Below are 14,804 nucleotides of genomic sequence, written 5' to 3' on the forward strand. Positions count from 1 at the left end.
GCAGATTTTGAAAAAACTATGTTTTTAAAAGTTAAGCCATGTGGTTTATACTGCGATTTAGAATACCCATTTTTGGGAGCCAGTCCAGGTAATATTAAAAATAGACTTATTTATAATAGTGCATTATTACCAATGTTTTTTATTAAAAAATAATAAATAATAAGAATCGTTAGTATAGAAAAAAAAAACAAAAACTGGGAAAGTCGCTCTGCTGTATTGTGTCGAGTGGGTAGGTCAAAGTGTAGGTAAACATTTTGTAAATACATAGGCACAGTTTTTTTTATTAGCGTTTAGATAAGTTCAAATATTCCCGAAATTCGTCAAAAACTACAAAAGTCATTTTGAAGAAAAAAATTCATAAAATATTTAATATTCACCTAAGATTTGAAATTTCAATACAAGGTTCATATAAAACTCATCAAAATTATTATATTAATAATAGAAAATTAATTTATATCAATATAAATGTAAAAATAGAAAATATTGACAAATCATCTCCGTTCAGAATCGTTTTTCGTATACAATGATATCATTGCATTCAAATTTAACCCACTCGACCCCTACTATACAGCAGAGCGCGACTTTCCCGGTTTTTTTTATATTAGTTTGTCTTCAAAATATTGTTATTAGTTTTAAAAATTCAGGTAATTATTTAATATAATTTAAATTCAATATATATTTTGTAAAAATTGTACAGATGGAGTGATTGATGATGACACTATTATTGAAGTTAAATGTCCAATATCAGCTAAGGATTATATTAATTTTATTGATGCTTTCAATGACAAAAAGGTATTATGAATAATTTTTAGCTAATACAATAGTTATTTTCTTTGTGGTGATAATTATGATTTATGATTATTTTATTTCTGTATATAGTTGCCACAATGTGAACTTTTTGATAAAAAATTAAAATTAAAAAAAAATAGCAACTACTACTACCAGATCCAAGGACAAATGCATATTTGTAAAAAAACAAAATGTTATTTTATAATTTATACTAGCTATTGGACAAGTATTGAAAGAGTAGATTATGATGATGATTTTTGGCAGACTAAAATGGCACCAAAATTAGAAAAGTCAGTATTTAAATAAATGTAATGACTGCACAAAACTTAGCATATAAACTAATGCACATTTATAATTATATATTTAATTAATATAATATAACGGTTTTATATCATTATTATAGTTTTTATATGAACTGTCTACTGCCGGAATTGATCAACCCACAATTTGGAAAGAGGTTACTTGTTTCCGATATAAAAGACCCGCGGTGATGACTGTAAAAAATGTTGTTAGTACATTTTTTTTTATTTCATTATATTAAATAATCAATAAATTATTATTAAAAAAAAAATGTCTAGAAGTGTTTAAGTACACATACATAATATACAATATACACTTTTGTTATTATTGAAAAAAATCCTTGTTTACTACACTACTACTTTCAACTTTGCCTACTGTCTACTAGTAGCTTGTGAGTTTAAACCCAGCAGCGAGCGCGCCGCGTGAATAGAATTATATAATATGCGTGAGATACATTGACGCGAAACGTATAGTATGACAGTCCGCAGAATATTAGTGCGCCTCTCCCGACACTGTGGCATGTGGGACCTAGTTATGGACATAATAGGCGTGGTTACGGCCTGTCGCAACGACGGCGATACGGCGAACAACGCCATCTCTGGAGCGTTGTATACGTTTCAATTTTACTGTTGCGCACTCTTAAACACTTATTTAATGAACAATAGGAAATTTTTTTATTATAATTCAACTAAAATATAACATATTAATAAATTCAATATGACGTAATGAAATATTTTAATAAATTAAAAATAAAAACGTAACTGTGAAAATTGAATAATAATAAGTGATAGTTAATTTTACCAATACAAAATTGCCATAGACGCATACAAAATAATTTGAAGTTCGTAGATCAAACAGTCAATTGACGAATAACACAAATGAAAAATAACAAATTCACTAAAATATCTAGTATTCTAGTGGAAAGTGTGGAATACTGGAATTCACTAACCGATTATCGGTTATTTCATAATAATTAATAATTATCGTGAAGCCAATGGATAGGCCGGGTAGAGTGGTTGCTGGCTAGTTTTATCGAGGGAACAGGGAAACACATTTCTAAAAATAAATACCTAATATACGCTGTTATTACTTATTGGTATCTTATCACCATGTAGCAATACGCGTACGTATTGTAATTTTGTTTACGTATACAAAAATATAATAATTCGTAATATTAAATATTAAATATACGAGCGTATCAGCTAAACGCCTAAACAGCGTACAGCGTTAATATTCGAATATTGTATTATTCTTGATTCAGATGATACAACAATTATTAATGTTTCTATTACTTTATCATTTAATATGTTGTAACTAAGTAACTTGTGACATCATATGAGTTGTCGTGTAGCATTGTCATACTTTACTCCTATACTTTATCTAGGTAGGTACCTATAACCATAGGGACTATACCCACCCACCCACCACCAACGAAAGCACATGCAGTTGCACCCCTTGCTAACCTGTCTGGGCGCCACTGATGAGGTTACGTCTAGGAGACCATAACAACTCGAGGAGAACTGCCTCTCCGAGTATAATAATACTTATATACTGATACATGAATTGAGTACGTAAAGCTATTCCTTTACAATACCCACTTTCATTATTTAACGAAACAGGAATGAGGAAAACAAAAAAATCGATATTGTACGATTTTATACAGTCTTAGAAACTTGACAATTTTACACTTGGTGATTCGTTATATGTAATAGAATCTATTAAATAGATGGAGGTTTTCTTTTACATAGAGTTATGTGGCAATTAAATTTAACTTTTAGTCAAATTTTTCAATTTTACTTGACCTATATAACGAAAAATGTTGGGCCCAATGCAGTTATAGTTTTCGACGGCTACGATAAAAGCTCAACAAGTACAAAAAATATGGAACGTAGTCGACGCGTAAAAAGTACTTCGGCGGACATTTTATTTGATGAAGATATGGTTCTAACTGTTGCACAAACATCATTCTTATCAAATATAAGAAATAAAAGTAGATTGATACAAATGTTGTCTTCATATTTGATAGGTGAAGGTTATACTATTAAACAAGCTAATGACGATGCTGACACTGTAATTGTAAATGAAGCAATAGAGAGAGCAAAAATTCAATCTGTTGTTGTAGTCAAGACATCGACTTACTGGTTTTATTAATAGCTCTTACACCGGTATAAAATCAGATCATATTTTTAAAACCAGGAAATGGAGGAAATGAAAAAAAAATGTATTCAATTCAAGATATTCAAAAGGTTAATGATATAAAAAGGTCAATTTTATTTTTACACACTATCAGTGGATGTGATACTGTTTCATGCTTCTATAATATTGGAAAATTAAAACATTTCAAACTTCTCAACCAATATCCAGAACTTCGAGAAATAGTAAATGTATTTAACTGCCCGAACTCTACACCTGAAAACATTTTAAAAGCCGGGGAAAGATACATATTAAAATTATATGGTGCCCCTTCAAGTCAAACAAATATAAATGAATATAGATATTTATTATTCACCCGAAAAATAGCTGGAAATAAATTCAAATTGGCAAGCTTACCCCCATCAAAAGAGGCCTTAAAACAACATTTATATCGAACATATCACCAGGTTCAATTGTGGTACGGAGAAGAAAAAAATTCGAAAGATTGGGGATGGCAAACAACCAGGAATGGACTGCAACCAATATTTTCATGCAACGAACCAGCGCCAAAATGCATTTTAGAAAAAATTACATGTGCGTGCATAAAAAATTGTGGAGTAGCATGTGGCTGCAGAAAACAAGGTTTGAAGTATTCTGCTGCATGCAAAACATTTTCTGGCCTTTCATGTTTAAATTGTGAACAGCAAAGTATTGAAGAAGAATCCGATGATGATGCAAATGATGACGAGGATGAAGTTATATATTGTCCATCATCCAAACGAAAAAAATAATTTATTAATTGTATTATAATATGAATAATGAATTAGAACAATAATATTAATTTAAAAAAAATGTAAATAAAGCAATTTATATTAAAAATATTGTGTTAATTCTGTAAAATAATCAATGCACCTATATGTCCTATATGGCTATATAATAATATTATAGTGTATATCAATAATAATGTTTATTTGTAATATGTTAATATATATATATAAAAAAAAAAACCGTAAATATTGCGTTTTCTAGTGGACACGAGTGCGGCGCGCGGCGCGGCACGTCGCCAACTTGCCGTCTATATACATAGTATTATAGCTCGCCGCGTCCAATATTATAATACATGGATACATTTTGCTCTTAACCTATTCAAGCTACAAAAAAAAATAATGAAATCATATTTGTTCAAATTTTTGTCAGCTACATTTTTGTATAAAGGTATTTTTGAGATAAATTTAGTATTTTCAAAGACAATTTAAAAAAACTGAAAAATCGCACATAAAATCCAAGATGGCGGACACTTCCGGACCTCGGAGGGATGGCGACTTTTTTTTGGTTTATCAGGAGCCTATAACGAACATTTTTGCAAAGTTTCAAAACTTTCCGATTTAATTCCTCAAAAAATCGTTAAATGACTGGACTATTTGTAAAATTCAAAAATACTAAAATACTTTTTTCCCGGCGGGCCCTCCGCGGCCGAGACGACGCGCTTTACGTCTGCCGCCGTCGCGAGCGTTTTTTGACTTTTTTTTCAAAAATTCGAGTCTTAGCCCTCTTTGACACGTCTCCGGGACTCGTTCGCCCCTCATTCGCGTTCCCCAATAAATTTATAGTCCCGTTCGCGGAGAGAGTCTCCGCGGAGAAATCCGTCGCCGTGGTCGCGGCGTCGTCACGTTTTTAACGATTTTTCGACGCGGGTCGCCTGAAACTCCTCTTTGAGAGGTCTGACTTCCGGGACGAAGACGTATTCGCGTTCCCCGCTAAATGTATAGGCCGCCTGCGGCCGTACTTCCTCCGGAACGAGTCCCGGGACGACGCCGAGAGCACCAGAGCAGAGTGCGGAGAGCGCCGCCGTCAAGTGGGTCCCAGATAGCATTTTCGTAATGATAATATTTTATTAATATCATATCTTCGTTAAAAAAATAATATTTTAGAAAAAATATTAAAATAAAATCAAGTAATTATTTGGTAAAATAATATTATGAAAATACTAATAATATGATATCATTAATGAAATAATGAAATAATATTCTGGATATATTATCATTATGATAATACATATGAATTGTTTAAATTATATTTTGAATATATTAATAATAAGACATCATAAATGAAATAATGAAATAATATTCTTAATTTTATTATATTATTATCATTATATTATTTAAATCGGTACAACAGCGTGCGACTTGTTCATGATCGCCTAGAAAGTCGTAGCCGGTCTTTTATGCATAGAATATAGACAGAGGCATATTTACGGCTCCGACTTAGTACAGTAGTACTACAGTACCTACGTCAGTATCTGGCCAGTGGCATCAGAATAGTGTTCAGAATTTCAGACACACTAGTGCATAATATTGTATATAGGTATTATACTAGCTGCATTGCTGCATTATATAACCCGACTAGTGACTACAAGTGTAACTTAAAATATTATTTTGTCAAAGTGTATCAAAGGTGTGTGTGTGTGACTAAAATAATATACAATTAACTAGGTTAAGATTTAAAGCGATTTGTACTACATTTGTTTTATTCAAATGTATCAATATATTATTATTAAGTAGGTACCTACTGGCTATTATATTATTAATTGTAGATTGTATTAGCCATGAAGTACAAATTATAATATTATTATATTCCAATACAATCCAATGACAGATTAATATACAATATATTATTATTATATTATTGTTCAGTATATTATTATTATGATTTCTGATATAAATATTAAATATAGGATTCTGTTGTTGTTGATCAGTTAATTTTACAACCTACCCTACACCATACAACGACTGTATTCCCCCACCGTACGCCGCACTGCTATTCACACACTCACACACCCACACGACATAGTCCTTACACGATACACACGTCATACGTACAGACTACAGTTACGACTAACTATATAGTAAGACACTCTATTCTGCTGTCCCTGTGTAATGGTGTAATGTGTATGAATATTGAATTATAATAATTAATTGTTAAATTCTAAATTGTATTGTGCCGTCGGTTTTTGAATTTCTATTCCATCTATTTTTTTATATCTACCTATCTACGACGCACGTGTTGATGTACCTACTTCAGTAAAGTTCACAGTTGTATAGGAGCATTTACGGTAAGTACCCAAAAAACTATATTATTAATAATAATTATCGTGCTCATTATTGTTATTAATATTATAAATTGTAACTTCCTACTAAAACTCTCTGTCTTCATGAATCAGAACTAATACCTAGATTCTAGAACAATATAAAATTAATAGGTTATATTATTATAATAATATAAACGAAGTGGTATTATATTTTATATTCTTCATATTGTTAATTCAATGTATTATTATTATTATTATTATTATTATTATTGTTTATTAAACGCCGAAACGGCAATTGTACATATTATTACAAGTAGGTATAGTATAAGTACAGTAAGGTAGAATACATAAATAATTAATTAGGTACATAAATAATTTAGATAAAAGTATAAATATTTCAGAGTATACATGTTATAATATGGATAAATAGTATAATTATAAAGGTAGAAGTATAATTAGTGGCCTAAGGATTATTGGTTGCTCGCAGCTCTGAGCATGCGGTGTAGAGTGTGGTTGTGCCCATACGAGGTCTTGTGGGTTGGAACATAAAATTGTGATTGGTTTCTGGAAGAATGAGAAGGAACTCTGAATGGTATGGCTGCAAGGAGATCAGGGACGTCCAAAGAACCACTTAGAATTAAATTTAGAAAGTCTAAGTCTGCTTTTGCACGACGAGAGGTAAGAGTTGAGATGTTCAAAACTTGCCTCATGTTGGAATAATCATGATTTTCGTGATAAATGTTCATTTTGAAGGCAATAAAGTTAAGAGGATGTCAGCGCCAGGCCCGTGCGCAGGATTTTAGAATGGGGGGTGTTTTGAAAAAAAAAATGTATAACATAGATACATCAATAATCAGCAAATAGTATTATAACTTATTTATATTTATTATTAATTTTGTAAGTACCTATGTTAAATGTGTTTTTAACAATACCTACTATAAAATACAAATCATTTTTTTAATAAATTAACTCGACGAGGGACAGAAAAGAATTGATTCAGTGCTTAATTTATGTCCACGTTTATATCACGATGTATATTCAATGATGCCAGTCCGTTTAAGCGATCTTCGCCCATTGTTGATCGTAGGTAAGTTTTCAGCCGACGTAATGTAGAAAATGACCTTTCATTAGTCGTTGTAGTCACAGGCAAAACTGACATTACACGTAACATTTTATGGACATTTGGAAATGCATCTGCATTACAAATATCAAGGGCATCAAGGGCGTTTCGAATATTTTTACCAACTAGTCGTCGTGACGAGGGGTTGTGTGTTCGAAAATGATATGTTCGAATGAAAAATGTTCAAAAAAGCATATTATGTTCGAATGAATTTTAGTTCGAATAATATTAATAATAATTAATAATATGAATAATGTATATATTATTAAATATATTAACATATATTAAATTATTAATTTCTTAATAATTCTTCTTAATAATTTCTTCTTCGTCTATAATTAATGTATAAATTATTTAAATTATTATATAATATTATTTAAAAAAAATCTTTGTATAAATGTATATATATTAAAGTTAAAAGTTTAAATTGTACGCAATGCCTCTTAAAAACTCAATGTTATTTTGATTACTATTTTTAAATCTTAAAACTAAATTTTTAATTCTATCTTCATGTTGTTGTCGGGATACCTTTATTTTTTTTGCAATTCTGCCTTGAATAAATTGTTCAATTAAGCTTTCGTTCTCGTTCTGCATTTTTTGAAGAAGTGTTATGAATTTATAAGCACCTGGATGTTTCGATATCAACCTAGTATAATATTATATTATAAAATATAAAATATATAAATTTTACCAATTTTAAAATTACCTATTTAAACGACTATGCCAAGATTCAGTGATATTAGTAGTGCGTGCAATTCATATTCAACTCGTTGAGCTACTGACCATATTTCTGGTGGATATAACGGGGGTTTTACTTGTGGATTTCGCCCGCGGAGTCTCACTGATTTACCAATAACATATGTTGTTTCGAAGTAATCTATTAATTTTTGTTCCCTTTCATCATTCGAAAATTCAGTTTTAAGCAGTTTCCAACTTTCATTGACCTATATAAATAAAATATATATTTATTAGGAAAATATGCGAAAATATGTTGATATTAACAATAATGCTGGGTATTAAAATTCGTGTTTTATACGTACTTTGGAAACCGGAAGGAAAGCCAATGCTGGTAAATGTCGACAAAGTAAGTTGAAGTTTTGATCTTCCATATACTTGGTCGTTAATCCTTCCTTTTGTATGTGACGATAAATATTTTGCGAAAAGTGAAAAAAACACGCAGAATGCATTGCAAATGGAAAAATATCATTGATGACATTAATAGCAGCAACTTCAAAATCAGTATTAATTTCAAGATCCGTATTATCTTTAAAATTAATACGATGTTCAATAGCAAAATCATTAAGTGCTGTAAACATTAGTTTATACGAATTTTCAGTTTGATTTGTCATAAGGGCAAATACTAATGGTAAACATATCTGGTCGTTTCCTCTCTTAATAGATCCATGAATTGTGTACAATTGCTTAAAGAAACTAGGACAAGACTTATATGTTCCATCTGCAAGCCAAAACTCTGATTCTCTTAAATAAAAACAATTTTGAAATGTTGTAAAAATAATAATTCTATTGTTGTCATCGTAAATGTCCTTGATTAAAAATTCTTGACCAGAAATTGTTTTTTTTAATTCAATAGGAGGGTTAAAATGTTCAACACAAGATGGTTCAATTAATTTACCTTTTCTCTGTCTTTTAATAAGTTGTTTTGATGCATTTTTGCAAAGTTGTGAAGAGACGACAGAAGGAACTCCAATTATTTGCTCCTGGTAAATTTTGTGTGGATTATCTTGAGATTGCAATGCAGCAGTTTTGATTTTATTTTTAATTATTTTACATTCATTTTTTATAGGATTTGGTGCATGTGAATGATCCATTAATGTACACGATTCATCTTTAATATGTTCATTGTTTTTAATAATTGTTCGAAATGTAGCACCACACTTTTTGACACAGATTGTACACAGATAGTACACATTTTCTTTATCTCGTTTACGAAAATTATTTTTATTAAACATAAATTCATATTCATTAACTAATAACATATTTTTCTTATATATAGTAGGTATTAATTTTATAGTACACGTCGACATATTCGTTCGCTATTTCGTTCGGTCTGACAATCGGAAATATACTGCAGCAGTTGGTAAATTAAAGTCGATACCTATGTTACAGAAACCCATATTATGATAACGCTAACGATAACATAACGAGTAGATACAATTTATTGCTCTATATTAGATTATTAGATACTATATTATATTAATGTTGAATACACGTCTAACCGTCTTTCCCTGGTTAACGGTACAATAGTCGGAATATACGGCTATTAATATACTATAGATAATAATATTTACAAAGTTTTCGAACTAAAATTCATTCGAACAAAAATTCATCCGAACACATGCTTTTTCGTACACTTTTCATTCGAACATATCATTTTCGAACACATAACCCGACACCAGTCGTCGTCACCAAATTTCTACCTCACTTATCCAAATTTCTGGGGAATCGTCGTGTAAAATTGAACTGTAGGTTTCAAACAACGTTTTACAAGCAACTTTGTCCAAAGATGTAGTTTCAATAGGAAAAAGACATGAGAAGTTGGACAAAATATTTCGATGTTTGAGGAAGCGATCTTGAAGATGAGTGATAAATAAATCATGATATGGTATGTAAATAATAATTTTATAATAATCTGCTACGAAGTCTGTTATAATGTTAGAACGGTTAGTTTGGCGTGGTACGAGTCTTGGTTTAGTCACAGGTATATTGTACTTCTTACAAATATCTTCTACAGTCACACAAATTTTGTTGAAGTTTTCTGTAGAATATTGTCTTCTTTCTTCAAGTTCGTGTTTTGCTGCATCTGCTAACTTAACAGCCTCAACCAAATCTTGATTTTCTGTTTGTAAAACTCTACTCAATGATAAAGCCAATGCATGTACTGAAAGCAAAACGTGAATTGATACTTGAAACTCTAAGGTTTTTATTGCTGAAAGGAGTTGAAAAGATCCGGATGTTGTTTTTGAATCTGTCCAAGTACTTGAAATGTTTTCTAAGGCGTCAATAACAGCTGGTTGTAAATCTATATAGGTTCCAATTGATTCATGCTGTTGTACCCACCTTGTTGCGCAGTATTTTTTAAGTTTTTTTTTCTTTTCTTGTAACAAAGTTTCATTATTTTGTATTGCATCATGAAGTGCAATTTGTCGTTTTGGTGTATTAAAGAAGTTGTAAATAGATTGGACTGTACCAAGACAGTTTCTAATTTGGGGGATACTACATGCGGCACTAACTGCTAAATTGAAACTATGGGCAGCACAGTGTGAGTAGAGAGCTAAATGATACTTTTCTCTGATATACGCTTGAACTCCGTGAAATTCACCACTCATAGTACTAGCCCCGTCATACCCTTGTCCAAATAAATACGCACAGTCAATTCCAGAATATTCAAGGAAATCCAAAATAACATTTGATAAACCTTTCCCAGTTACATCTGCTACAGGTACAAAGCATAAAAAATCTTCACGTATTTTTAATTTAGCGTCATCATTATTTAAATACCTTACACATATTGAGACTTGTTTTATGCCAGCAATATCGGCAGTTTCATCTGCTGTTACTGAAAATGCTTAAGATTTATTGACTCGTTCAATAATCTGTTTTTGAATTAAATTATGAAATATGACAATAAAATTGTTTTGTATACGGTTACTTATAAACATGGCATTTTTTGAGGAATTTTGCAAAAAAGTATTAAGCTGATCGTCAGTTTTTGCTCGATATCTTAAAAGAGCCCGAAAATTACCATCGTTAGTTAAAGGTTCTTCGGAGGTTATTCTCCCTGAATCATTTGAACCACGAAGGGCCAAACCCTGCCGGCCACATAATATTAAAGTTTCAATTATAGGAATCAAACATTTTTTACTTTCATTAATGAAATTTAATTGTTGTTCCGAAATTTGTAAATCAACTGGTAAAATGTTTTGGTTATCAATTTCTGCTCTCATATTTGATTTTAACAATGAAGTTTTATGATACTCTAGTGAGTTATGGTAACTAAATGATTCTAAAGCTTTTTTCCAGTTTGTAAACGGTTTTTTAACTAACAGTCCCAACTTTTGATGTCCAATTCCTCCACCTCCGACAGAAAACAACACACAATACTTACAAAATACGCCATTCATAATTGCTGAATAAGCCAACCATTTATATTTAAGCAACCAACTTCTTTGAAATTTTAAATTTCTTTTTTCGGAAACAGAAAATGTATAGTCTTCTGGAGGAGTCCAAATCAAATTTTGAAGTCCCGGAAACAAGTCAATAGTTTCAGTTGCAGCCGTTGCAGGTTTATTCACATATAATCCTATGTCATGTTGGTGCACAATCTCTGGAAGTGACACTGATACATTTGTTTATGGAGATGCATTTCTCGCTGGTTCAGTTGGTTGTGACTGGTTATTAAAACTATTTTCCTGTAAATAAAATGTAAAAATTAATCAGATTAATTGAATAATTGTGTTCATAGATTTAAATATTGCATTTAATAAAATGTATTATATAAAATATTTCGACAACAATTAACAATAGATTTCAAATCACGAACGGGATGACTATATTATGTTCTATAGCACACGCGAAAAATAAACATACCTCTATATTATAATAGTAGTCCAATTTAATTTTTAAAAATGATTTGAATTATTAGTAATTATAAATAATTTTAATGTACTTACTATCTCATCATTTTCTAGCCGTGGTTTTTTGAAAAACGTTCGAATGTCCATTTTGATGTTATTTCTAACGGCGTGTTTGTATAACACTATAACTAACGTCTCACTGTGAGCTTACAATCGTTGTGTATGAACTATGATTATAAACAACTTTTAAAATTCCCGAAATCCGTTATCGTGTAATCTCGTGTTCTACTAATTGCGGTCGAATAAAATATTGTTGTGTGGCATGTATGCTCTATACTTATATTCATACATTTATTGTCATTATATTTTATCGATAACGGCAACGATTACGAAAGTCAATAAACAGCAAACATGAAGACAACACTATATTATATTATTATAGTATTGTACTATTATGTTATGCATTATTATTTATTACAAATAAGGTTAGAAAATATGATATATAGGCAAGCCCGGATTAAGGGGGGGGCCAGGAGGGGCCATGGCCCTGGGCCCACGGATATTAAACAAAAGTGGGCCCTTGGCGAATAGTACTTTTTTTATTAAATCAGAAATATTTGGATATAGTAATAATAGTATATTTCGTAAATCAAAACTCAAAAGAAACATGTAAAATATAATATATTAAATGCGATAAAATACAAAGATTTGCAATGATAATAAATAATAATATAAACTTATATCATTATTATTATTATACATTAACGTTTCCTATAAGCTATACGCCTATACATAGAGTACTCTGTGGTGGGCTAAATACTATATTGATAATGGATATGGAATATGGATATCACCTATGTTATTATTATGCTATCGACTATCGTCTATTTTTAGCAGGATGATAATGATAATGCAATGGAATTATAGGAATCACGAGTACAGTCTGTACTACAGTGAATACCGTCGATTACGATTTACGACGGTTGAAACATCATTACTAATAATAGATTTAGTTATCAAACTGTTTTTGATGATAAAACATATTCCTCAATAATTATTATTTATTAACCAGACGAATTCTATTTATGTTATTTTTCTACGATAACAATACTGAAACAAGTCTTGTCTCTTGTATAGTCTTCAGTCGAAGTCATAATAACGTTTAACGTTTAACAGTGGTTAGTGTTAGTGTTTTGTTTTACAAATACAACTTATAACTTATATTATTGAAATTTGTTGTTTTACCACAAGATACTGATGAAGAAGAAGAAGTTAATAAAAGTCTTGAAAATTTTATTTTATTGTATAAAAAAGATGTTGATAATACTATACAAAATGAAATTATACAATTCAAAAAATATTGGTCTATCAGTAAACCTTCATATGATGACACACAAGATTATCTGCTAGATATTTGGAAGCATTTCAATGAAAAAAATCTATTACTTTCTTTTCCTAATTTGTATACTGCAATTAAAATATATCTAACCATACCTATTGCAAATTGTTCGGCTGAAAGAGCATTCTCCAAATTAGCTCGAATAAAAAACAAGTATAGAACAAGCTCTTCTCAAGAAAATTTAAATAGTTTTATGGTTTTGTGTTCAGAGAGTGATGTTTTGGAGGTAATTAATACCGATGATATAATTAAAGAGTTTGCTGCCCAAAAATCTAGAAAAAAATATTTTTAATAAAATTTTTATTTTTGTATTTAAAAAAAAAATAAGAAATAAATTGATGAATATATTTTTTTTTCTGAAATATTTTTATTTGTGGGTCACCAAAATTTTGATTATGGATATGGGCCCCTAAAATTGTTTGGCCCCAGGCCCAAAATTATCTTAATCCGGGCTTGTATATAGGTAATAGATCAAAAATGAAAAACACAATTTTTTCGGCCATGGGGCCCCAAACCCCCAAACCCCCCCCCCCCTTGCGCACGGGCCTGGTCAGCGCAACTATTTTATGATAAAAAACATACTTTAGCATTTCTTAATTTTCTCAGCTCACATATATATTAAAAATACGAAACAAAAACCTATTGAATAACAACAATATTATATAGCACCCTACGGTGTGATTTGTGCCCGCTGGTCCTGTAAATGGCAGTCAAATCTGTCCCGCAGCCCGAGAACATAATGCACGTCGATGACGGCTTCGGGGTATGTTTTTACTATCTCATGCGTTGTTATTTTCTCGATCGCTTCATTGGGTGAAGGAAACTTCGAATAAGGTACCAGCGGGTAGAAGTCTTCGAAACTGAAAACAAATGATAACAGTCAGAGCAGTTTAGTCTTATGTGATTGCGTAAGGAGATAAAGTAACTTACTGTTTGTCGACAAACAATTTCACCAGTGCCGTATGGGTAACGGCGTCTAGACTTCGCTGTCTTCTCATTACCTCTTCAGTGTCGGGCAACCTATAAAACTTCAGCGCCGTGTTCTCAGAATGCTGCAACGCCTTCGCAACCATCGAAGACGTTGCAGCATCATGGCTACGGCCGCTGGTTTCCGTCATAATTCGGAATATTCTGGCCGATAGGTTGGACCCGTAAATCTTATTTAAGTCGTCGTACAGCTTTGTAACTTTTTCGCCCCGGTTGGTTACAAAGAAGTTAATTCGCTTGTACCCCGTCCGAATTCGCAAATGGTAGTACCTGAGAACAGAAAATGTTGGTAGGAAATTTGCATAGGTCAAGGAAAGTCTTAATCAAATGATACCTCTTCATCAATAACTCCATCTCCTCGTCAATGACCAACGAGGCCAGCTCTTTATCCCC

The sequence above is a fragment of the Metopolophium dirhodum genome, chromosome 1, assembly GCF_019925205.1.
Source record: "Metopolophium dirhodum isolate CAU chromosome 1, ASM1992520v1, whole genome shotgun sequence".
Classification (NCBI taxonomy): domain Eukaryota; kingdom Metazoa; phylum Arthropoda; class Insecta; order Hemiptera; family Aphididae; genus Metopolophium; species Metopolophium dirhodum.